This window comes from Astatotilapia calliptera, chromosome 5 (genome assembly GCF_900246225.1).
Source record: "Astatotilapia calliptera chromosome 5, fAstCal1.2, whole genome shotgun sequence".
Taxonomy (NCBI): Eukaryota; Metazoa; Chordata; class Actinopteri; order Cichliformes; family Cichlidae; genus Astatotilapia; species Astatotilapia calliptera.
Genome location: NC_039306.1, coordinates 27,569,944 through 27,596,440, shown reverse-complemented (window position 1 = coordinate 27,596,440; position 26,497 = coordinate 27,569,944). Strand labels below are relative to the sequence as shown.

The 26,497-nt window shown below is 41.7% G+C and overlaps 1 protein-coding gene across 2 annotated transcripts in view; it reads left to right on the top strand.

The window, feature by feature from the left end:
- Positions 1 to 26,497, top strand: part of prickle2b (prickle homolog 2b) — an 86,600-nt gene that overhangs the window by 28,783 nt on the left and 31,320 nt on the right. The window contains exon 1 of one of the 2 annotated variants that reach the window (XM_026168630.1): positions 9,600 to 10,024. The exons of the other annotated variant lie outside the window; for it this stretch is intronic. The gene's annotated coding sequence lies outside the window, so the exon portion shown is untranslated. Of the gene's footprint in view, positions 1 to 9,599; positions 10,025 to 26,497 lie in introns of those variants that run through there. 2 annotated transcript variants of the gene reach the window in all.

Genomic DNA, 26,497 nt, shown 5'->3' with positions numbered 1-26,497 from the left:
TCTTAAACCCCCCACCTTGCAGCACTCATCCTTAAACTGTGACTACATTATGCATGGACCAGAAAGTGTATCATAGTAGATATGAAATATGCATGAGCTTTTGTGCAATGATGCCCCTCCCCATCCCTTGATTTATCCCCCAAAAGGAAGGAATCATTTTGTGTTGTCTGATTCATTTAGGGGCTAGGATCACTGAATTCTTGTGGGGAGGGGGTGAGAGGTGTCTGGTTATTTGTGGTATTTTCTTCAAATGGCGATAGAAATGAAAAGAATGATGGTGGTGATGGGGACAGAGACAGGAGTACGGGATGAAAGCGCAGAAAGAAAATGGATATGGACTTAAAGGTCAGACTTGAGGCTGAAAGAAGGAACAAGGAAACGGACGAGTGAAGTAGGATAGAGAGACAAAAGCAAGTGTGACACATCAACGGAAGATCAACAGAAGGAGTCTTCTGGGGACTGTCAATAGAAGCGATATCAACTGATTGATTGTGTCAGTGTGTCACACGGAGCTGATCTCTAGAGACTGTGTGTGTGTGTGTGTGTGTGTGTGTGTGTGTGTGTGTACGTCCTTGTGCGTGGCGGGGCTCAGGGCCTCAGCTGTTGTCAGAGCAGAGGGCCACGCGCCTCTTTTGGAAGCACTCCAGAAGTCCCATATTGTGAAGCCACAGTCCCCACAAAGGGAGCGCCTCCATCTTGTGGAAATGTTTTTGCTCCTCCACCCTGTTCTCAATTTCTGATTGCATTTGTTTGGGTGCAGGAGAGACAGAGCATGGAGATGGCTTTTTAATGATACTGGAGCGCAAGGCACATGTTGTGTGTATGGTGAGAGGTTTAACTTTGCAGTGTTATGCTTGGATCTGGTTATTGAGAGGTTTCCACCCAATATTTTACCCCTCTGAGGTCTAAAGTGAGAGAGGGCTCATTTTTAGGATTTGCATGGCATGCGGCTTTCGGCCACAGTTGTGGCTGTGGTGATAAACAAAGGCATCATCTCTCCCACACAGAACCACAGCTGTGCAGATGAACACGCTGTGCACAGATGACACAAGCACAACTGTCTTGTAGAGAATCTGTTTTAAAATTTGTGGTTCGGTTGAAAGTTTGGTGCCTACATCACTCTGACATTATCCAGTAAGTGGTGACTACTTGCGTGTGCATCACCATGACAAATGGAAACACAAACACACAATGATTATACAGCATACATCCTTAATGACTTTAAAAAGAAGAATTGGGTGCACAAGCTTAAATTTATTTTGGCCTTTCTCTGATCCACACATGGTAAAAAGTATACATACAGTCTTAAGTATATACAGAGACTTGCTCTTTTAATATGTTGTTCTATAAGGTTCTTTAATATGAACCATGAGGCCTATTAACTTATTGTTAGTGATCATGATTGACTACAGCTGGTAGTTTCTTTTTGCAGCATTAAAATGAGAGCACTCATTGTTTTGATCAGTCTGATCGTCACTGTGTTCCTCTGACTTTCCTTTTGCTCTAAAAAGAAGAATTTTAGGTTCGTATGCTGTAAAGTTCTCTTCGATCCATTTCTAAACAATTACATATTCCAAGATCATAAAACAATGATACACGAGTACAAGTTATTTCGATGTTTCTCCCAATTTCTGGAAGAAGACTCAAGCTGTCACCCTCAGATGAGAGAAAACTGTTTTAATATATTCAGAAAAAAACAGGAGCCACCAGGACTCACGTCATCCATGAAGTGCTGGAACACCAGCATGGTTGTCCACAATGAAGTGAGTTTTACATCGCTATGGACTAGGGTATTGTATGGGGTGTTGGCCAAGGCAGAAGCCCCTACTTAAAAATTGACGTCTTAAAGCTTGACTAAAATTTGCAGCTTCCCACATAGACGAGCAAATTGCCTTTAGAAAAAAGCTTTATGGTCGGACAATGATAAGATTGCGCTAGCAACAGTGACAAGAGGTATGTTTAGAGGAGTAAGGCTTTCTAACCTAAGAATAGTGTATGGACTGTCAAGCATGGTGGTGGTAGCATCATGCTGCGGCTGTTCTGCCCCAGAGCTGGGGCTGGGGTTGTTTTGCTGGATGGAATAATGAAGGAGGACTACCTACAAATTCTCCAACTGGATGTTCCTACAGGAGAGTGGTCCCACATACACAAAACTGGTTTTGGAATTGATAAAGCAGGCTTAAGCTTTTGGAATGCTTTTCTAAATTTTCAATCTCAACCGTATTAAAAATTTATGGGCTCAGTTCAAAGGAAACTAACCAGTTTAGATGAACTCCAGAATAATGCCAAAAACTTGTTGATGACTACTAAAAGCATCCAGTCACCTCTAGTGCACCTTGCTAAAGGACATTTAACAAAATTGTTCCTGAACATCCCAATATATACATATACATACCCTTCCATATGTGTATATGTCCTTAAGTGTATTTTTGTGGATTAGAACTATGTATTAATACATTAAATATGTATCTTGCTTAATCATTCCGCCCTGAAAAAAGAACCAAAGACATTCTTAAAAGTCTAAAATTACTTTGACATTTATGTTCATGATGACTGTAAACTTTTGTATGTAAAATCTGTAGTTATGGTAAGTTTAAAGGAAATTTTTCACAGTTAGTTTAATTTCCTCAGGACCTCCCTTGAGTTCCCCTGCCGTGCATGGCGGATGCTGTCATAACCCTGACTGGAAACTGATTCACCAAACAAATCATTAAACATTTAACAGATGATACTTTCTGTAACTAGCTTCACCTCCTCAGTCCACTTCAGCATATTTGATCTGTTTGTAAATATTCTCTTAGAAGACTCATCTGCTTGGTCACGCAACTTGAAAAGATCCAAAGTTGAAAGTCTTGTCACACTTCTAAAAAACTTAATACAAAACAAGCTATTAACAATGAAATCAACCCTTTATATGTCCTTTCTTGTACATTCATGGGAAATATTTGCGTAATGAGATGTATTAAATAAACATTTTTGGGAAAGGGTTGGGTTTTCTTAAAGTTTGGAGGCTGCATTTGAAAGCTAGTATGAGACCAAATGTGTAATTTCAGGCAAACATCGGAAAAATGGTGTTTGAAACATCTGGAAGATCATTTAAATAAATCTGAAATAATGATCAATGAATGAACCTCTGCTGCACACTGCAGTTTGCTAATTGTATATATATATGTGTGTTTTTTAATTAGATCGGATGCAGTAGAAGCTGAAACAGGATCAAATTCTGCTAGAAGCATAGCATGCATCCTGAGAGTTACACATCTTTAAATTAAAGTCATTTCTCTGCTCATCACTGCAGTGGTGCTTTTGCTTTGGATTGTCCAAAATTTTCAGTTACAGAGCAGTTTCCTTGTGTGCTGGAAAATGTGCTGTACCAGAGGAATGACCCCCAGAAGCGAAAAGAACTCGTATTTTAAGAGCGTAGCTCAACTGGCATTTAGCTACATCACTTCCTTCATTTCCCTTTAAATGAGGGAAATAACTGGGAAACGTTCTTTTGCATCCTGATACATTTCTTAAATTGCTATATAAACCAATTAAAATTTGAATGTGTTTTAATAAATCTCTTTAACTTCTGAAAATTATTTCATCCAGTTCAGTGTAGCTAGCCTTTGCCACTGCACTGACAGCTGATTTTTGCTTTTTGGGGTAATGTGCTGTTTCCTGTTAGTTTGGCTGACAGCTCTATCAAATACTACGAACATGCTATTACCTTGTGTGTACCCGGCTACAAATTGACTGATTGACTGAATAGTTAATATTCAGTCAACTAACTGAGGAGACTACAGAATTCCATTTTACTGAATTTGCTGTGAATAAATATCTGTGCGTCCACTATTCCCAAGAGATTTCTGATATCCATTGATGGAATAAGATGAACAAATTAAAAGATGAAAAGAAAGAGAAGAAGACACGGAGGAAACGAGGCCCCCTGTGAACTTAATGCCTTGATGTCCTTGAGCTCATTCCCATAAGAATGTGTTTCAGAGTGCATGTGCGTCGTAAGCAGGAATTTTCATGGGCTTTACTTGTGCAAGTAAAACAGCTGGATGTTGTGAAATCCAAGCATCAGTCTAAGTAGCAGGCTCTCAAGAGCTCAGCAAGGACATTGTCAATTCCTAGAAGACTGTTTGCACGAGGTGATGGCTGCTGACTTATTATCGCAGAATAAGACAGCATCTCTCGCCGGTGCTTCTCTCTTTCCTTTCTCACTCCCTTCCTTCCCTTTTATTTCCTCGCTTTTCCATTCCTCTCTCCTCCTCATGTTCCCAGTCCACGTGAAGCACAAACAGATCGGAAACAGCTGTGAAAATTATTCTGTCTAATAAGGGCCAATCTTGGCTTCTCGGTTAGCCTCAGAGTTAAAGAATGGGGGGGGGGGGGAAAGCACCCTGCCTCGAAAATCCCCTCAAAGTTTGCGGTGATGCTTTGACTTTGCTCCCTGTATTTGTGTGTGTGTGCGTGTGTGTCTTTCTTTCTCTGCAGGGTTACCCATATGCAATGGATACCAAACATTCTGCCAAAAGGCTGACTGCCAGGCCAGAAAGAAGAAAAGAAAGGGTGCTAACTCCTCTTTCTCATCCCCCTCTCTCCCTCTCTCTCTCCATTTCACTCTCTTGACTGCTCTCCCAGCAGCACAGTCCATTTATTTTCTTCTCTCCTCATCACTCAAGTTTGTATTCTCCTTAAAACAAAGGCACGGCTATTTCGGTCATTATCATCTTCTCTCTCTGTACGGGCCCACTCCATCTTTTCCATCCATATAGTTTTTGCCTAATTGTCAGTTAGTGGTCTTTGGTCTCACCACTCCCCTCATCACCAGGCACACTGTGTGAGAGGAAGAAGCAGTCGAGCTAAAGAGCAGAATGAGCTGACAACTAGACATCATGAGATGAGTTCACTGCTGAGCTGTGTGGACATACCAGGTCACAAGGCAAATTCCAGGGCTTTTTGTGGCTGCACGCGATAAGCGTGGCCTTGAAAAGTGTCTGGATCACAGCTCACACTCTCTAAGGCTTCACTCGTTGAAACGTGAAACTTTGTATCAGGAAATCGTCTTGCACCTGAGCATTTCGCGAGATGGCTGAGATTCTGTTCTCGTTGTTCAGTCATTTTAATGCTGATCAATCTGATTTTAGCATGAAAACTACTTGACTGCTGAAATGGGTACACTGCATTAAACTAGTGGAGTGGGTGCAGCTTTTTGGAGTTTCCAAGGATTTTGCATTATTAACTCAAAATGTGTCTATGTCTGTAAACGTCTGTGCTAACAGCAGCTCCAAGAGCTACTTGGAATCAAATGATCAAATTAAGGAGATGAGGTCAAAAGAGAAACTCGCATTGGTGGTCCTCCCTATAAATAAAGTTTTTAGTGTCTTCTCAGATTTAAATGATTTGGCAAGTAAATGAAAGCAGTGTTTCATGAAATTCCTAAATAAGGCATGTTATTTAAAATATTGATATAATAAAATGGCTCTATTCTATAGAATGATTCAGATTTATTGTAAAGGAATAATCTAAAGTGTCCACTTACTTTTCTAGTCTGATTACTCTGTTTTGCAGACACTGTTTGATCAGTCAGATTGTATGTTTTCCTATCATTGCAAGCTAGATGAAGGGGTCTTGATCAAACTGATTCAGAAAGCTGAGCGTGTCAACTGATTGTATTGTACTTTCTTTTAGTTTTACTTTTTTTCTTCCTCTGCATTTGTTCGGAGCAGCGTTCAAGTTTTCAGAGAAATTTGTTTCTAGATTCTACAATTAGGGCTCAAGAAAACAGCATGTTACATCTACACAGGTTCTCAGTGGGTACTCCAGCTTCCTCCCATACTCCAAAGATATGGTTAGGATTTAGGTTAGTTAATGACTCTAAATTCTCTCTTTTAACCCGGCAGCACATTGGTAACATGTCCAGGGCCTGTCAACCCATGGCAGCTGGGATAGGCGATGGATGGATAGATGGAGTCTGCAATTACTTTGTTCTATTAGCAGATGTGCCTTGCCCATTTATCTTGTGTGCAAGGCATGTGTCTGTATCTTAGACATCAAAAAATAAAAGAAAAAAAGTCTCATTTACAGCACCGTAGAATTACTGTATATACTATACATCCTTACGTAAGATTAAGAATCAGTTGTTTTTGGATTTTTGTTTTGTTTTATTTCCTTGTAAAACTAATATTTCCATATTTATTTATTTTTTACTTTCTGATATCCTCCTTTTTAAAAAAATATGTTGTATAGATGAGAACTGTTTCATATATAGATCGTTTTAAATTGATAAAACAAAAAATCTTTTATAGCAATAACTTACTGTGTATTGAGAGAACGCTGGAATATGAATAACTGCAAATCACACACATAATTGATCTGTACATAATGAGCGTTTAGTACAGCTCTCTGCTACAATGCTGCAGGCTTGCTTCTTAAAACAATCAACTTTTATTTTGCAGTGTTTTTGGCCACCTCAGCTTTGCTCTCTTCATGTCTCTGGCCCTCATTTCCTTGTCTCTGTGGGACTGTGGGGTTGATTGATAACTTCATTTGTTCCTGAAGGGAAGAGGGGGATGAGTCGATGACTTATCCTCACTGTGTGTAGATGGAGGGAAGAGGAGATTTTTTTTCTCTACATTTTCCTGGACTCACCTCAGGCTCTCTTCACCCACAGCTTCTTTTCAACCATGACAAATGGTCTAATTTTTTAAAAGCATTAGGTCGGTCGTTAGGAAAGTGAGGTGTGAGGGCTTTCTTTTGTCTCAGCAGAGCTCTTGCAGTGTAGTCAGGGGATGCCCTTTTCCTGCTTGTTGCTGCTATTTTCTTCTGCACAAATGGGACCAATTGTGCCTGGCACAGCAGGCGGATTCTCAGAATATTTTGAGCATGATGGGAGGCTTTTGCACCAGATTTGAGTGATGTGGACTGCAGCAGATCAGTTTCCATAGTAGCCAGAAAGAAAACATAAGATGTGGTGATTTGTTGCCTAGAACTGCTTTAATCTATGCAGATGTTGCCAGAAATTGTGTGTTTTTAAAGCTGGTGACTGTAATCTTATTATCATAATTGTTCCTGTATGACCGTCTTTTTTGGGGGGGCTGTCATGTTTAATCCGTGTTTCTGTCTGTGTTTGATGTGTAAATGTAAGGAGAAAACCTGTGCATGTACTCAGGACACAGAACAAGCCTTTGTTGTCAGGTGCGGACAGGAGCCTCCTCTCTTGGCTGCGGTCCTGCTTGTTCTCCTGAAATCCCTCTAGATTTACAGCTGTGAATCTAGCAGTTCCACACTCCTGAGAACAGTAGGTGCACAGTGTGAGCGCCACTGAAGAAGTGATGACATCCTGCCCACATCACAGTTGCTGAGTGTGCCAGAAACCTCAAGCTCACACCGGTGCAGAGAGATCCTGCTTTCCTGTGCTCACTCTCACTGCACCGTTTCTCTTCCTGTATTTATTTGACATATGACTGGCAGGGAGGAATGGGGGTTACCTCCCTTAAGAGTCAGCCATTTTGGGCTTTGGTTGGTTTAGGAATCGGCATCCCGAGACCCATTACAAGGACGCAGTCAGCTCGGGCTGATTTAAGTTATCCGTTGCTCACTGAATGAACATTAGTGCAACTTTGACAGCAGAGGGCTTTTTTTGAAAGTGCTCTAGCAGATGTTTCCATAGACTGCTGCCCCTGTGGATATAGAGGAGGCAGAGCAGACTGATTAACTGCTGAACAGGGACTACTACATTAATACTCTACTTACTATAAACTTAAAGATCAGTCCTTGTACAGCTGCGACCATCTAATTGGCATTAAAATTTAATACAGTTGAACACTGGTGCTCATTCATGCTGCATCCTTAAAGTGTAATATCCACATCTTCAGGGTCAAAATATTAAGCTGCTGTGTGGAAAAGACAGAACACACAGGCTTCATACATTCATGTGCTGCCACATAAATTCGGAACATTTTCCAGTTAGCTGGAGTCAAATTTGTCGCCTGTTAGTTCAAGAAGACCAATCTTTCATCGAATTCATACAATAATCCCATAAATAATCCCATAAACCCAATGTTGGCATAAAAAAGCGCTCTTAACTAAAAGAATACTTTAACATTTGTCACTGCTATTGGCCAAAAAATTTTCCAACATAAAAATGAGGTAAAAGGGAAATCTGACAGTTGTATACTTTAGTTTAAACTGTGTATAATTTGTTAACGCCGGTGCTGTAGAGGTACTGGGAGGTGTGGTACGATGCATTGAAACAGAGCTCAGCTAGACATTTCTACGTGTTCCAGTCTAAGCCAACTTTCTCCTGTCGTTACTAAATATTTACCGTAATCGTGCAGTCATACCTTCCAGTGACAGGGGGGGGGAAGTCTGGTGATTGCAGAGAATTTTTTTTTGTCTTTTGTCTGAGACAGATTGCAAGAAGCTGCGGTGACCCCTTTTGATCACAAGTCGATTTGTACAGCTTGTCTGGTGGGACACAATCTATCTCAGAGCAGTTGGGGTCCTACTCAGACTGTCTGCAATCACGCCAAACAGATTGGCGAACATTTGCAAATAACTGTCACTACTTTGCAAATGCAGACAGATCACCAGCAGGTTGCAATCAGTCTGAGTCGGTCTGCACCGATGAGTGCAACTTGTCTATGACACATCTCTTTGCAGCAGGGGACTCAAGTGTGAAAGTGACACTGTTGAGTTACTGGTCAATCTAAGTTCCTGCCCTCACCTGTGAACACAAGCTCCGGGTGGTGACAGAGTGAGATTGCAAGCAGTGGAAATGAGTTTCCTCTGAAGGGTGAGGAGCTCGGTCGTTTAGGAGAGGCTCGGAGTAGAGCAGCTACTCTTCCACATGCTAGTTTAGCCAACTGATGTTGTTGAGGTATCTGACTAGGATGCCACCTGGGAGCTTCATTGGTGAGGTGTTCCAGTGTTCCAGCCATGAGCAGGCCCTGGGGTAAATCCAGGACATACGGGAGAGATTACACCTCTCAGCTGATTTGGGAGCACATTGGTGTGTCACTGGAGGAGATAGAGAGAGGGAGGTCTGAGCTGCTTAGACTGTTGGCCCTCATGACCCAGACCAAGATAAGCAGCAGATGATGGATGGATGGATGGCTTTTTTTTTTCAAACCATATGTGGTGAAAAGTCATAGACATTTAGGGATGAAATCAAAACTGCTGCAGAACTCCATGTCAAGCATTAAATAAAAATGGTTGATTACTTATTATTTTTGTTTTTATTCTGGAATGTGTTCTTCTATGAAAATAAGAACTACCAATAACATGTTAACTCTTACCCACACGTTGTGTCACTTTGCTCATCCATCAACTCTCAACTGACTTTAATCTTCACTTGTACTTTCTAACTCTCTGAAAAATAACAGAATGTGCATACTCCAACCAGGAATGTTGCTTTTGTTTGCACCAAAGTTTTAGTCTAAAGTTTGAAATCCTGCTTGGTCGTCTGAATCCTCATGCATCAACTCTACATCCCATTATCGCATGATGTCAGCAAAAGAAAACTGCCAGAGCATTTATGGGTTAAGTGTAAGTGGGGAATGAGCTTAGGAAAAACGCTGACTGCTGCTGTCAGGCCGTGGGTGGGGTTAATGTTGTGGACTGTTTGCCCTCTCAGCAACCAGCTTGGTGGTCAGCCCTGATTGCATCCGTCTGTTGAAAAACTCTCGTTCTGTCACTTCCTCTTTTGCTTTACTCACACACATACTGCCCTCACCCTGCTGACCATCTGCAAGCTCATCTCCTCATCACCCCAGCTCAAGGCGATCCTCTCTCTCTCTCTCTCTCCCTCTCTCCCTCTCTCTCTCTCTCCCTCCCTCCCCCACATACTCACTGATCACAGAGCAATGAAAACAGATTTTTTCAATTAAGAAGTGCCGCTGAAAGTGTTTGCTTCAGGCTTCTGCCCTGCTGCGGCTCTCTTTGCCCCCTCCTGAGATTGTCTGTCGGTTAGTGTGTTTCTTCCCCCCTTCCACCTCATTCCCAGCACAGCCAGGGGGGAGGGCAGGAAGCGGTGAGTAACTTTTAAACATTGTCATCCTTTTTCCTTGAGCTGATTTGCGGAGACGAGTTGTCTTTGGCATGGTGTCAAGATTTTTCCCCTGGGTGGTGTAAATTGGGCATTTTTGACACCTCCCCCTTTTTTTTTTTTTGAATAGCCAACCCCCTTGATGATTGATTAGTTTTCTTAAGGCTTGTCTTAACAATATAGATTTGAAGGAATGTTTTAATTTTTAGGAGTGTGTGCGCATACCACAACTATCTGGCCAGTCTGTGATGTGCTTCTGTAGGTTTACATCTGCACATGTCTGTGCTTCCAAAAGCATGCGTAACGTTAAGTGACTCTGCCAGCAAGTTGGTGTGCATTTGCATCTCTGTGATGTACGTTCTCTTTTTCTTAGCAGTACATTATCACAGAGTAATGACGGCTGAGTTAAAAACGTCACTTCAGTCTTGTCTTTTCCGTTCCCTCGAGTGCTGCTTTGTTGGGCTGCCAGTGAAGCTGTCAGAAGTGGGTTGCTTCATCTTTAAACAAGGGGGAAAAACATGTGTGTCAGGGGAGAAAGAGTAAAAATGGTTAAAGGTGGTGGGATGGATTGAATTAGAGGAATGGAGGAATCAAAAGTGAACGACAGAATGGAGAAGAAGGAAAGGCAGTTGAGAATCAGCACCTTGTCATCTCAGCTGTTGTGATTTAGATTGGCTGACAGCACACAAAGCTCCCAGCATCTCACAGCTGTGCGACATGCCTACCCTGTTTTATTTTTAACCTGGACACCTAAATTAGGCTCCTAGGTCCAAGCAGCATCCACACCATTGTCTCCAAAGCCTGTATGTATGTGTGTGTGGCTCCTTATCTTTAGATATGCATGTGCCAGTGTCTGTGTTTGACTGCGTCAGTAGATGCCTATATATGTCAGTGCTATGATATTCTACCACACAACGCTGAGCGCTCCTCTGGGCTGTGCTCTGACTCAAATCGAGTCAGATGTGACAAGTTTAAGAACAGTTTACATGTGCAAGATCCGGGGTCGGCTCACCAGCCTTTATTGACCGTGTGAGTGTGTCCGTAAATTGCCAAAGTGCATTCCACACAGACGTGCTGCCAGCTCTGTTGATGGCACCTTCGTGTGAGAGGCTGGTAAAAGACTAACATGGAGGGGGGAATGAAGGGGAAGAGAAAGAGGGGCTTGGATAAAAAGCAACTTCCTGTGCTCCAGGGAGCCGACAGTATCTTCACCTGGCCTGTGAGCAACGGTCCACAGAGACTAGACCTATTTAAAAAATATTGAGCAAAATCATATCATCAGGAGAATTAAAATGGATTTATTGACAGTTCCTCTCCTGTCATCCTATTACCACTTGTTTCTGGACCTCAAGACAAAACCATCCCTCACTACAAGGTTTCTCTGCAGTGGAAGAGTAGAATCTGCTTAACTCACTAAACTGGAAGGAAGACTAATGTAAGGGGTCAGGGATGATCGGAGGGGCATGCAAAACAGGGGGATAAATGGATTAAATTCTGAAAGCAGATCTTTAGATGCTCCTCAGGCGGTGAGTGTGGCAATTGATTTGATGAGTGAGCGGTCCCCACACCCACATCCCCCATCCTTCCTCCTGCTGCCGGTCCTGCTGCCTGCATTTGTGCACCATGAACCAATCAATATCAGGGAGTTGGCTCGCAGTGGTGTATCAACTTAGAGTTACATTGATCTTACTTGCATTGATCTAACTCCTAATTATGTTTTATAGTCTGAATACGTAAACACATCTATACACTCTAAATGTAATAGCACTAGAGAAAACATCATTTTTACTAATCACAACATCAAATTTATAAATGATGGAATTTTGGTTGCATTATTTTGAAGGCCCACCTTTTTAACACTTTGGATTTTAGCTGTGAAATTTCACCTCCCACATCATTCCTCACATGTCCGTCTTCTCCTGGCGATGTAGCACCGTCACAGCCGTGAAACGAGATGCATGTTAATAAATAAGATCAAGAATCCGCAGCCATGTTTGTGTGGTCAAAATAACAATGATACTGTGTAGCAGGTATAATTTTTGCCATGTTCAGTACATGGAAAGTGTAGCTGTCATAGTTCATCCTCCAACACATCACAAAATCCTGTAGGATTCGTCCTCTAGGCGCTGTGAATATCTGTGCTGTTCTAACTAGTAGCTGTGTGACTTTGTGGCAGGTGAAAGATCAAAATTCTGAAATGCTGATGTCAATACATGAAGAGTGAGGCTGCCAGAACTCATATTTTTCATCTTCTTCTTCTTCTCCATGACTCTTTTTGCACAAACATTCACTATAATTTGTGCAAAAATGAAATGATAAACATTCCCATCCTGCTGCCAGCGCAGCAAAAATGTGCTTGTACTTGTCAGGCTCTATGCGCCTCAAACAGCTGGACGAAGAATATAATTTAATAGCAGATGAAAAGGCACGAGATACAAGGCGACTTTGTACCTAGAAGAAACAGAGTTTCCTCATGTGCAGTACTTTATCTCCGTCCAGTACTGGACTACATCAGACACATAGGAGACATAGCCAGATGCTCGCTCTCAGTTTGGCTAAATTAGAGCCAGTATGATGGTAGTTGAATGAAACGGCAGAGAAATTGGGTAACTGGGTCATGTCACATTTACCACTCCTTGCAGGGGGATGAAGGGAAGAGAGTAAATGGGGTCATTTTAATTTAAAAATTATATCTGCAGTAGCCTAATTAAACAACTGATTGCAATTAGAATTCTCTGTGTACTTAGACTTTTTATCACACTGGCCTGGTCTTGGATGTGTTTGAATATGCACACGCATGTGTGTACACAAAGCTCTGGAGACAAAGAGTGCGTCCTGAACAGGCTTGCTGCCACTATGCTCTGCCAAGCTCAGCCACTGATAAGGTTGACCACAGGGAGATGTCTGCACTCAGGACCCGTCAATCAAAACACAAGAGTCTGCCTCCACCCCTACTTCACAAGAGTGCGATAGGAGAGATTAGGGGGAGGAGTGTTGTGAGTGAGAGAGATGGACAGGCAAGGAGACAGATATAGAGTCTCACGGGCATAAATGGATAGAGGTAGTCAACTAAGGGAGAAGGGGGAAAAACACGACACAATCCATGAAACTGTAAAAGATTAGTAAATTGAGCAGACAGTGATAGTGTGTGTGTGCCTGTATTCTCTGTGTAGTGGATCTATACAAGGATTGTGACCCGCTTGTCATGTGGCAGCCAAACCACCTATCTTTAATAATGCTCCATACTTTCACCCACTGTTTTTTTTTTTTGTAAAAAACAAAATGTACGCCTAAAGCCTTGATTAGGTTACAGAGAATAAGTCAGTTACCATAAAAATCTCATGGAAATCAAGTCATTGTCATGCTGAGACCTGGATGGAACAATAGAGCTTTGTTGAAGGCTCGCGGCAGAAGACATTTTTGGTAAACACAGCCCAGACTAAAAAATGTGGTCTTATAGCAGCAGTGTTTTGCAGCATAAGAGGTTGCTGTGAGGTGCAAGATAACTTGAGTGAGGAATGGAGACACATAGCATACTCTAGTTGAACTTTATCTCTCAGAAAATTTCTGCTGACAAGGGAGGAAATTTGTTTTTGCTTATTTTTGGAGATCTTTGCGTCACACTTTATTAATTTCTGTCCTCAATAAGACACAGAAAGGGAGAAATATGTTAACACTTGACTCTCTTTATCCGTTTTTGCCTCCTTCCTTTGCTCTCCTATGTAGACTCGTCAGTGATCAAAGATGCTCCAGATGTTTGTTTTTTACACATCATCGTTCACCATCTCTTGGCATGGTTTGAAAGTGGCTGAGGACCTCTTCCAGTTCTGTTGAGTGTTCATTAAAAGAGAAGTGATGGATTGGGCTTTTGTGGGATGTGCATTAGCTTTAGATCTCCTGCAGGATTTAATAGGGGAAAGTGACACATACACAGCCCAGTTGCAGTAGTAAGGGCAAACTCGTTTGATTTTTGACTCTTGTTGACGCTCTGTATTCTTATCATATAAGGAATAAAGTGCCCTGTCACAACACAACAAACTACAACACACCACCTCTGTCTCTGGAAGTAGTTTCATGGTGGAAAATTTGGCAGTGGAAATTCTTTGTTTTTGATCCATCTGCTCCATGTGCCACACTAAACAGAGCTATTTCTGGTTTCACAGCAGGCTGAGGAAGTGCTGGCTCTCTTACAGTTCATTAAAGTTTTGATGGAGAATAATAATGAACTGAATCATAGCTCCTTATTACAGCTGTGTTCATAGCAGTTTTTCTGTTTTTCCCAGTGCATTCAGTTTCACTATTTACTGTAAGCAATTCCCACCTGGGAAGTTTGAGGACGGCTTCTCCATATTGACCTCAACCAGCAGGCTCATGATGATGTATTACGTTTCTACTGTCATATGTCTTCTGTTTGGGTCACCCTTACCTAGTCCCAAACATGGGGTGTACTCTGAAACTCATGGCCACTGGTAGGCAAAAACAAATATGCCTATATGAAATTGAGAGTTGAATAAAAAGCATTTCTGCCCAATTCCAAATATAATGAAGGCACTGGGTTGGCTAAAGACCTTAGATTTTTGTCATGTCAAAGATTTTTCTTTTTACACCATATGTCTAAGTTGTTAGAAAATCATTAGCTATGTTAGCAAGCTAACAAATAGGCCTATGTGTTAGCAAGCTAACAAAGCTACACTAGCTTGCTTACTTTAGTTAGTTCATCAGCTCATTAGCTGTAGAAAAGCTTTAGCTTAACATATATGTTAGGGGTATAACAATTCACCAGTACCACATTTCATTTCACATGTGATATTGTAAATGTTTCTACTGGGTTCGGTCCTAATTTCAGAATGAAAATGTAATTTAATCTTATACAGCAGCAACTTGTCAATCACAAGTTAGCCCCATGCTAAAGCATACCCTGTTTTGTCCTTATCTTTGATGCTAAAGCTGGACTACAATTAAAAAAATGAACATCATGGTGTATTCAGAGACTTCAAACCAATGACTGAGACCATAAACTCCTCAGGAAAATGTTTATTGAAGTCACCGATCGAGAGAGCCAAGAGTCTTGTCATAGATTTTTGTCCAACCAGACTTCTCTTTTGCATTGTTTGGAGTTGCTCCATTTGAGCGAATGCAGGTTTAAGCCATTTACACACTGCGTTTACTTTTCAGACCCAGAAGCTATGTACATCTTTTTATAGACAGGATGTTATATGGTCAGGATCCCACAGTTTTTCCATTCCTCCTGCTGATACCTCATGTCTTATTGCACTGTTATCCACTTGGCCTATAAAAGGCTCAGTTTTACACTTTATAAAATCTTACTCCTGGATTCTATACCCTGTTGGTAATCCATCTTACTGAACTGCAGCTTTTGGACAGTTATCAGGGTTTTTTATGTTTTCTATTTATTTTTATTTTTTTGTTGGCAGACAGAACTGACAAGGAAGCACTTTCACGCTATGCAAAGTCAATGGAGAGTCATGAATTGTTTTCCCCTCTGGTGTGGGCAGCACTTATATGTCTCTTTAGAGAGTGGAAAACACTGTTGAGGAGTCTACTGTAGGCTATATAAGTGTCAGTATGATCAGTGTCATAGGTGGCAAAAGTGAGTTGGGTAAGGGTAAATCTGTTAATCTTTCAACAAAGCGTCATTATTTTGGCTATTTGGTTCAAAATGATTTTTTGGTGTGATATGCCTCATTAAAATGCATCTTCATGACTCAAAGTCAACTAAAAGATGATTAACAGTGAAATCACATGTTAAAACGCAGTGGAACGATTTACAGTCATAATGTGAGCATGTAAGTTGGCATTGCTGGTTAGCTGCTGTGTTGCCTGGGAACTTTTCTCCCGTCTCTATGGCAACATGCACAGAAATCAGAGTTTTCTCCAGTCTCCTTTTATCCTTGTCTATTTTAATGCCAAGTTGCCATAAATACAGGACTTAGAGGAGCACTTCTGGTAATACACCCAGTTTGTGGGCCAACAAATGCTTTAATTAGGCTGAATGCCAACCATATGGGATAGCAGGTAGGCGCCCCACTCTTATAGTCTAAACACACCCACACACAAAAAATGCAATGTATACTCACATTATTGGGGTTAGGAAAAGTTGTGTGAGAGCCAATCAGTAGATTCTGGTAGATTCTGTGCTGTATGTGTATTTTTATCTTTTTTTTTTTTGGGGGGGGTTGAAAAAACTTTAAAGCCTAACTGCTGCCTACACTGACCAGTAGCTTAACTCTTTGGATACTATGGCTGTTTGCTTCGTTTCTACAACCCGAATAGGGAGATTGATACCTGAATGGGGAGATTGATACCTATGGCATTCTTGTTTCACTGAGCTCCATAGTCTATTGGCCCTCAGCACTCGCTAGAGAGAATGGAACCTCTCTCTCTCTTTTCCAAATTTAATAATATAAAATAAAATTTGCCGACAACCACGTCTGAGCCTTCCTAGTTTGTGCATACCTTGTTTATTAAATCAGTGTATAAAGGTAAATGTATGAATACTAGTGCAGGGCAGAAAAATATCTAGTAGCTGGATGACAAATTGTAGCTAATCAATCTGTTCAGCAGTTCTGTGCAGAATCACTGTGACTGTAATGACATGATTGGGAGGTTTCTTTACTCAATTATTTGTCCCCAGTTCAATTTTAAAGCACTTAAATTTAGCGTTAGCCAAAAAGGGTAGGAACCTAAGGTTGAATAGTTAGCAAAATGATAGACTTGCTGTCGTGCATGTGTTTTGCATGCATAAAATGGACTGGCCTATAATCAGACACGTGTGAGGCTAACCAGCCAGTCGCTGGTCTTGGCCAAAAATGTTGGAAATCGGCTGATTCCAGTCCCTGGCTGATTGATCGGTGCATCTCTAGTTTTAGGGCTGCTCATTAATCATAATTTTGCCAGTTGTCAGAACTAGATTCAGATGTTATCTACAACAATTAATATACTCGCGAACTTTGTAAACTTTTTCACATGTAGATAACTGAAGCACATCTAAATACTTTATTTGTGATTGTAGTAACTTACTGTATTGTAACCCTGTTGGCTTTCATTACACAGTGGCTGTCAGTATAAGAGTCCGTCAATTCCCACAACACTGGATCTACGTCACATACAGGTTACTTACAAGTCCACATTCTTTAGCAGGAAAGGCTCGAGCGGTAACGCTCACTCAACCTCAGATTTGAGCTTCTCTCATCAGTTAACCACAAGCAGAGCACATGTTGCTCCATGGATAAGTGAAGGCTTGATTTGAAGAGTCACAGCCAAATTAAAAATCTGACTGTTGCTTCAGAGTGCTGACTTTTAGAGTCTTATTGTGTTTGTTTGCGTAGGTTTCCTAACAATTGATTGATGGGTTTGATCAGTATTGGTGAAAAAAAAAAAGTGTAATTGATGGAGCTTAAGTATAATGACCACGTCATTTTCATCGTTTTGCATTTCCGTGGTAACATAACAACAACCTGTCAACCTTATATAGCAGTGGCACAGAAACGTCCTGCTGTCTGGATTGTAGACCACATTCATATGTGCTGCTAGGAGTCTTTTTGTTTATTTCTTATTTAATTTATTTTTGAGAGCCACAGTTGTTTGATTCCCTGTGCTTTCAGTCCATATGGTAAGCAAGGCTAATAGGCTCCCAATGCTCTGTGCTTGAGGCACATATCATTGCATCAATCTTCTTCCTTCTTCTCTTGGAAAAAAAGAAGCAAATTGTGTTTTTTTTTGCAAAGCGCCAGACTGTTTACTTATACACACAGCATTATACATCAGTGGTTCTCCAGATATTTCTACTGTCAAACTGTGATCACTGAGAGAAGGTGAAAATGTAGTAGCTTCTACACTTGGCTAATTCAGCAAACAACAACGCAGAGTCGTTATAGGAGGAGGAGTAAGAAGAATGAAAAATGACCTGATTTGAGGGGGAAAAGGAGACAAATCCAGAAAGGCAGTTAATGAATGCATGGGAGGAAGGTTTAAGACAGAGGGACACAGAGGATTAGAGAGAGTTAATTAAAAACTTGTAAGAGGGTATTGAGTGAAGGTTAAACAAAGGTAAGTAAAGCGAGAGAGGGGAAACACTGGAGCGAAGCAACAATAAGAGAAAGTAGTGCCAGGCCAGGGGAAAGAAGGAGGAGAAGCACAGAGGGAGTGTGTGCTAAGAGAGGGAGGTGAGGTGAAAGATGTATAGGAGATGCTGAGCGAGGGACCTGTACAGCTGCAAGTAGAGAGGTGAGGTTAGAGGGAGGCAGGAGGAGAAGGAGGAGGAGAAGGAGGGGAACTGAGAGCATTGCCAAGCTGTCCCAGGGGTGATGAATGAGGCCATAATGAAGTATCTGTGCTCCTCTGCCTCTGCTGCTGGCTGGAGAATACCGCAGCCTTGGCACGGCCAAGGGGCCCGCTCAATCATGCCAGGAGAACGAACACACACACACACACACACACACACACACACACACACACACACACACACACAGAGCTAAGTGCAAAGTACATGCACATATACACACTGAAATGTATGACAGATGATCTCTCCACCCGTAATGTCTCCATCACAGACATTTTTACCTCCGCTCCGTTTCTGTCTCTCCACCCAGATCCAAGGAGGCAGGAGTGTGGTTTTTGTAAAACAACCCATTGTTCGGTATGACAGGAAGGTAATGCACAAGGCACTGCGGTTCTCCACAGAAACACATGCACACAGTGAGCAATTGAAGTCAAGAAGATTGGTAAATTCCTCCTCTGCAGTAAACAAGTCCTGCTGTCCTGCGGTTACCAGTGCTGTCACCAGTACACAATGATATGTCAGTCTGCTATTTAGTCATTGTCTTCTCTGCATACTGAAGATGCATTGTTTGTGCAGCATTGACAAACGGTCTGTGCCACTTGTACACGTGTCTACACGCAAAAGGTTGAGCAGACTTCTACAATGGGCATCAGTGGGGGGAAGCTGCCTCGTGACAAAGAGTGATTGAAACCACTACACAGTTTTATTGTTTGTGTGTTAAAACTGACCAGAACAGTCAAGGCAGCACAATCCAAAAAACAGCAGAGCTTGACTTATTCTCTGAAGTGCAGGCATCACCTCATGTCCCTTTCTATTTATTGTTGTGTTGCCTGGCAGTGATGTAACAAATGAAAGCATGACCAGAAATAAAACAGATTGTTGATTTTTTTTTTTTTTAATGATATTCAGGGTGCTTTGACTTGCAGTGTGTTTCACCTGCAAAGATCGAGATGTAGGCTAATATCAACAAAGCTCTGGTGACCTTTTCTACCAGCATCTGCATGTGGTTACCTGTCTTTTTGATTGTGCAACGCCCCTATTTAGAGGTAGGCAGTTGAAACCACTCATTCACCCGTCAAATGACAGAAGTCATCTGGCATTCTTTGTCATGTAAAGGAATTTTTCCCTCCCAAAAATAAAATTTTTATAGTGGATGTGTGCACTATTTGCATTCTTACTTGTTTATGGATCCAAGCACTATGAATTTTTCCCTGCAGTGTAAAATGGATTTCTGCTCCTCCTCTACTGTCAGCGTTCCAGAGGGGAAGCTTTGAATTAGGAGGAAACAGCACTGGATGTACAGTATAGCCTGAACTTTGCTGACAAACTATTTTTTTTTTCTTTTTTCTTTTTTTCACTGATCTTTCCCAGAAGACCAGAAATGGGAGAGAGAGAGAAGGAGAGCTGTAAGGGAAAGTAGGACAGGGACGATGGGATGGATCTCTCATACTCTCTCTTTCCTTTGTCCGTGGCTGTCCACAGCATCTCTTCTCTGTGCCCATGCTCACATTTTAAAATAAACTTTCCAGTGCAAATGAGAATCCCGCCCCACAGTCTTGATGTTGCACATGTATAGTTATAGTCTTCTATCTGGTGCTGTGCAGGTAGGATAGACTTTTTTCTGCCAAGCTGCTTTTGGCTATTGCCTTATTCACAAGGGGTCACCACAGTGGGTAGTTTTGCATGCCTTCCTGATGCAGGCTCCCAAAGTGATTTGTGTCTCCTCCTGAGGTTGAACCGGAGATATTTCTTTTTCTTGTTATGCAAATGTGTAAATCGCTATACTTTTGCATGCTAGCTCTAGCTAAAAACAATTTACAGTACCAGGGACATCGGGGTGAACCAAAAGAGGAAAGTTGTGGTTTGTAAAACGTTGAGGGGATTTAAGATTTAAGAATTCTGCACATAGGTCTGGTATCACACTGGTATTGCAGTTAACAAAAAAACATATTTGTTATAATTTCTTTAGGGCGAGCCCCTTGGTTGTGACTTTAAGTAAGGCAGTAGAGTTTATAGTAGCTCTGTTTGTCCACACACTGCAGCTCAGCTGGTTTGTACTCCACTGTGGCCAGTTTATCTACAGGGGCTTTCCTCCTGCTTATTATAACAAAAACTGTAAGTTAACCATGTGCTCTCTCACTCACACACACACACACACACACACACACACACACACACACACACACACACACGCACGGATCCTAAAACTCAATGGCTCGTGTGTGTGTGTGTGTGTATTCCCTCACGCTTTCATTCTTTCAGTTATATAGATAAACACACACAGTTAGAACTGGAGCGTGTCCTGGCTTATCATGTTCAGGGTGGTGGAGGTCACTGGAGTGCTGTGTGTGTGTGTATTTTGGCTCAGTTTCATACAGACATGTAGCCTGTAGATTGGTCTTGTTCCAAACAAGTCATCCTTCCAGTGAACCAGCCCACATACAGTACTCCGTAACATGTTTCTCAGTCACTGAGTTGCTCTTTTCTCTGCTTCATATCTTATCTTTGGGGCATTGTGCTTTACTTCTGTTAGCCTTGCCTTCTTTCTTAATATCTTTTATGAAATTTAGCCACTAATGGTTTAGACATGAATTCCTAACAATCTGTGATCCATGTCTCCACTGCTGTGTTTTGCCTAATCTTTACAGAGAGGAATGCCGCATTGAAAACAGACATTCACCCAGGCATAGCGTGGACTGCTGAGTTGTCACAATGAACTGCTAAGGTTTTTGCCACGTCTCTTATTCAGTAAGAGTTTGTATGTAGACTTGTGTTTGATTTGTGAAGGAGAAGAATGGAGTGAGAGATAAACATCAGCTGTGATCAAATACAAAGGAATGCGGAGCAGAGGAATGGGCCGAAAAGCAGGGAATGATCTAGTTTAGCTCATGGAAGATGAGGAAACCAAAAGATGCATGCGTGGGTGCAACTATTGAAAGATGTGCATTTTTTTTTTTTGTGAAAAAACTTTTTAATTGATTTACTGCCTCTGCAACAGCATGTGTGACTCGAAATTGTTTTAACGCCATTGTAGCCCAACACGTACTTATCGAATGCTCCATTTATGGTTATGGAGAGACACGGGAAGAACAGCTGTGTGTTTTGGCCTGCTATAGGATTTAGGCAGCAGGTCAGTGTTGTTTAACAGTTTAGCCTAACAGGTTAATGCAACATTATCATAGACTTTCTTTCCTTTTTGGTTTCTATAACCTGACAGGAATTCCCCGTCTGGCTCCCATATGGCAAATTCTCAGTAATCAGTTGAAACCTGCTTGATAATCAGTGAATGCTACTGAAACGGTGGTTCTAGAGGAAAGACTGTTCCCAAAAGTGTGTGGGTGTATGTAACCAGGCCAGAGACGGGCCTTATCACCAGCCCTCCACTCCTGGCCAGACCTTAATTAGCACATAACTGCTTAGCGCAGATCTGGCTGAGCCCAGGGAAGTTACACGCACCCCCAATCACAATCAAGCAATAAACATGTGAATGCATATTCTGTACGAAAACCCAATGAGTGTGTGTGTGTGTGTGTGTGTGTGTGTGTGTGTGTGTGTGTGTGTGTGTGTGTGTGTGTGTGTGTGTCGGTTGTGGTTTATAGATTGTGTAAATGAATCTGTGTGTGAAATCTTTATGTTAGTTTTGCAAAAACTGTCTCAGTGTTTAAACTGAACTAGCTCACACTCACATTTCCAAACCCAACATTCTGAAGTTCATAGTCCCAAAAGTGAATTCATTTCAGGGTTTTCTAAAGGTTTCTTTGTTGGTTTAACAGTGTTTTCTTTTTTTTTTTTTAAGCTATTCTTTCCCAGTAGAATCTCCTCCCACTCTCCCTTGCAGACTATTGATGCAATCAAAAAGGGATTACTTTTAAAAGAAAATAAGGAGTATTAAGTGTTTTTAACTGCCCCATAAAACCGAACAGTAAAATTCAGTTCTCTAGGAATTTTTCACTCAATAGATTGACCAAAAGCTTCAGCTCAATATGACACCTCAGATTCTCGTAATGTGTGTGTGTTGTTGTTGTTTTTTTCAGATCCAACAGGTACAGTTTGCACTAAAAATGTTCCTGAATTAATCTGAATTAGCTCTCTATTAGAGCAGGGCGATATGACCAAAAATATTTATCACGATATACATTTGAAAATTTGCGATAACGATATAACTGACGATATAATTAACACTAGACAAAATACTTTACAACTCCACAACTTTATTAGTGCAAAAAAACAAACATCAATGTATTTTCACGTAAACAAGCAGCTTTTTTAAATGCATTAAAGTTATATAAAAAATGTAACAGTGCAAATGCAAATTCCTTGCTGACAGTTTAACCAAAAGGCATTTCCAGTGGAAATTGGCCAACATATCCTCAGCATAACCATGTATAATATCCACAAAACTTAAAAAGAGGTTATACACACACAATACGGTAATATTGTGTTGAAGCACAGTACGTATCACTCCGCGAGGCTCCTGCCTACGATAGCCGTAATACTCCAACAATCCATCAAGCGGTGCGGCTTCGTAGCTTAGCAAAGTCGTACTAAAACATTTGACAGATTTTCGAGCGCCGTGTACATAAAATCGTTTCGAGGTCAGTAAACACAACCAGAATTCACACATAAGGCACACGGGATTATAAGGGGCACTGTCGATTTTCAGAAAAATCAAAGGATTGATTTTAAGTGTGCCGTATTTTCCAAACAACGCGGTAATAACGACGGCCCGCCAGCATTCGCTACCAAAACTAGTGCTTTGTTGTGTATCTGACGGATGAAAGCCAAACCAGTTCCACACCACTGAAGTTGCAGCATTTTTACAAACCAGTTCTGGTTCATCCGTTTCCTTCGACGATCCACTTTCGCTCTTCTCATTCTGCATCGCCGCCATGTGCTTATGTAAACAAAGGCACTGCGCATGCGCGTTTTACCCATATTCTATCGTGATATTTCATTTTCCTATCGTTGCCCATCATTACACCGGTATTGCCGTGAACGGTATGATATAGCCCAGCCCTACTCTCTATTCATTCATAAAAATCCCGCTAATGGTCACGTAGCCTGGCTTCAGCAGTATCGCTTGTCTAAACCGCTCCTAGCACCAACCATGCCAACAAAGCATGCCATGACATCAGTCGACTCTCGTGAGAGCAAAGTCGGCTCACGTTACATTCTTTAGTTGCGTACACCATTCATCCATTTCACCGTTCATTGAAAACATGGTTAAGCTAAATGAACGCTCTGTTTTCAGCAAGTTCATGCACAGCACTGTTTATAATGGCACTTCCACAGTATACGTGAATCACCTCCCTCTGGACTGGCAGCCTGGTCTATCACTAACCTATAACTCACACAGTTAGGTTGTGAGACAATTATTACGTCTCGGATGGCAGATTTCACTCTCTGGAAAACCCAGACCACCCCTGAATGTTCCCACAGTCTCCTGCAAGTCCCTGACCGCAGATAAGACACCCCCAGCCCCCCCAGTACTTTGAAAGACTGTTATCTTAATGCACCCACTACTGTGTAATGAAAGCAGCTGATTTTTAAAATAAAGTTCAAAGTGTTACTTCTCTTTCTGTTTCCTCTTCCTGTTTCTGTATGCAGTTTCACACACTGGCAAAGTTTTATAGCTGTTCCTCTATTACTTACACACAAACACCCTCACGTGCAGGCGACAGTCATGGTCTTTAACCCCCATCCTCCTGCCAGAAGTCAAAAATGGCCCCCCCTTTGCTTCGAATCTGTGCTAGTCGCTGGAAAGCTTTTAGTTTCGTCTCCTCTAGTGACCAGCCCTCTGCCCATCTATCCAGCCAACCAGGAGTTGCTGCTGGAAGTTTTAATGGTCTTTCTGCCTCTCGTAAATCGGCACATGAAGTCAGGAGATTTGGGGGCTGGGTGGGTCCTTTTGATCTTGGACAATGACCTCTAACTTGGTGGTTTCTGACATCCCCCTTCCTCTATATGTCTACACACCAGACTTCAACAACATCATACTACAGCAGAAAGAGACATTTCCTGGATGATGCGCTTTGAGCTGGCCTTTTTTCCTTTTCGTTTTTTTAAAGACTGTTGATTTGTTGGGGGATGCGAACATCATGGAGGAAAAAAAAGATGCTTCATGGCCCAAACTCTGTTTTAATGAGAACAGACCACAGCTCCCCTGCGCAGCGCTGCATGTGGCTGTCGACCCCCATCAACAACCATGTGAAGATAATTGGGAACAGATCCACGCTATTAATTAATCTAAATAGTACAGTTAGATGGAATTTGGTCCACAAAGTTCCTCCACATATTAATGAAGACATGCACAAGGACATCCTCCTATTAGTGGGGAATTTGTCATTCATCTGTCCTAAGTTATTGAGGGAACATCGCAGATGTCCACGCAACACGAGGAAAACGTGACACACTGTAAGACTCCCCCAGAACACGTGTTTTCATGTTTGGCCTCAAGTCGTTATATTGGAAGTTCACTTGTCATGTGTCTGATCAGAGCTGCTGGAGTTTGCTCCATTGATCCAGCTTCACTTCCTCCTTCTCGAAAGCATGGCGTGTCTGTGTGTAAGTGAGAGCGTGTGTGTGTGAGTGCACGCATGTGCTCTGGTTCTTGCATGATGGAAGACGCTGAGATGGAACCACGTTGATGTGAATCTCCACTTCCCAGTTGTATCTGATCATTTATTCGACTGCGCTCGCTATCTTTGTCTCCTCCCTTCGGAATTCTTACGAATCCACTCGCAATCACGTTGAGGCCATTACTCTCATTTGTACCTGCAGGCACAAACATGCCCTTTGGCTGGCGTATATCTTCCCCCTCTAAAACTCTTATTTAACCCAAATCTGTCACATTCCACACTAAACAAAGGTGCAGTTACCTGGAGCTCCTTTTGATCAGGCACCATTTCAGAATAAAAATAAATAAATACAGAACTGATACCCAACCATGACAAAAACTCTTTCACTGCTACCAGTTGAGGATTAGCCCTTCGGTTTTTGCAAACATTATTCATCCTTCCTGTTAACTTCTTTGTTGACTTCACCAAGGGACACGCAATAGCTCCTCCCATCCTCTGCTTATATCCTTTGATGCCACATTTAACATCTGCCTGTATGTGACACATTAGCCACCACCTGCTTCCCAGCTTAATTGTTCACAGTATCTACAGTCCAATTCTGGTAGCTGGTAGCTATCTTGTCATTCTAAAAATACCCTCCCCTTCTTTTTAAAGCCGTAATCCTGGCCTTTAGTCTGCTGCTTTGTACAGTTTGTTTCCACAATGTCTTTTTCAGATCATCTCTGCTTAGGCGAGCCGTGGTGCGTTAGTACAGTTCAGCACAGAGATGGTATGTGCTGATTAGTGGCCAAATGAGCTGCAGCAAAGCACCATTATACTGTGAAGTGCTGACTGCTCAAACAAACGTTATACTCGCATTTGCACTTTAATCATATTCTTTCTTTGTGGTCCTGCGCTGTTTCGCAGCTGCAGTTCCCCTGACACCAGCATCCACAACTAAAGCTGTGCCCCAGCATCATAATGTAAGCTCATTCTGAGGGAATTATGCCCACATTTTCTCGTGACTGTATGACAAGCATGTGCAAGCATGCATCTGTATGTGGAAATCCAATTGAGCTGCTTTATTTATTACACAAAATTGGGAAAATGTTTGGAAATTTCTGGTGACAGTTCTAAACTGCAGTCGTCAGCTGATAAAGAATATATATTGAATAGCTTATTGTCTACTTCTATAGAAGCAAGAAACTTGTATTGGATAAGTAGGTTTACTGGTCGTATTATGTGTGCACTGGAAAAGAGACATACAGTAAGTAAAATACTAAAAAAGGGCACCGAAAGATTGAAGGTTGGCAAAGTGAAGCTATTGCTCGCTGGTGTCTTTCATTGCGAGAAATGTATGATGTCGGTTTGTGGTTGGGGTTGGGAAAAGCTCAAGGATGGGATCGGTAAAATCGTACCTAGATGAAACGCAAAAGTGTTTCTGTTATTTAGCGTTTGTTCTGCATCAGTGCCTGCCTGTTCCTTTTTACTCTCCTCTACTTCAGCCAAGCCCACATGAATGCCAGTCCTTCCAAAAAGAAGAGCGAGATAAGTGGGTACCTTTTAATCTGACATGTGAAGGAGAACCTTATATTTATT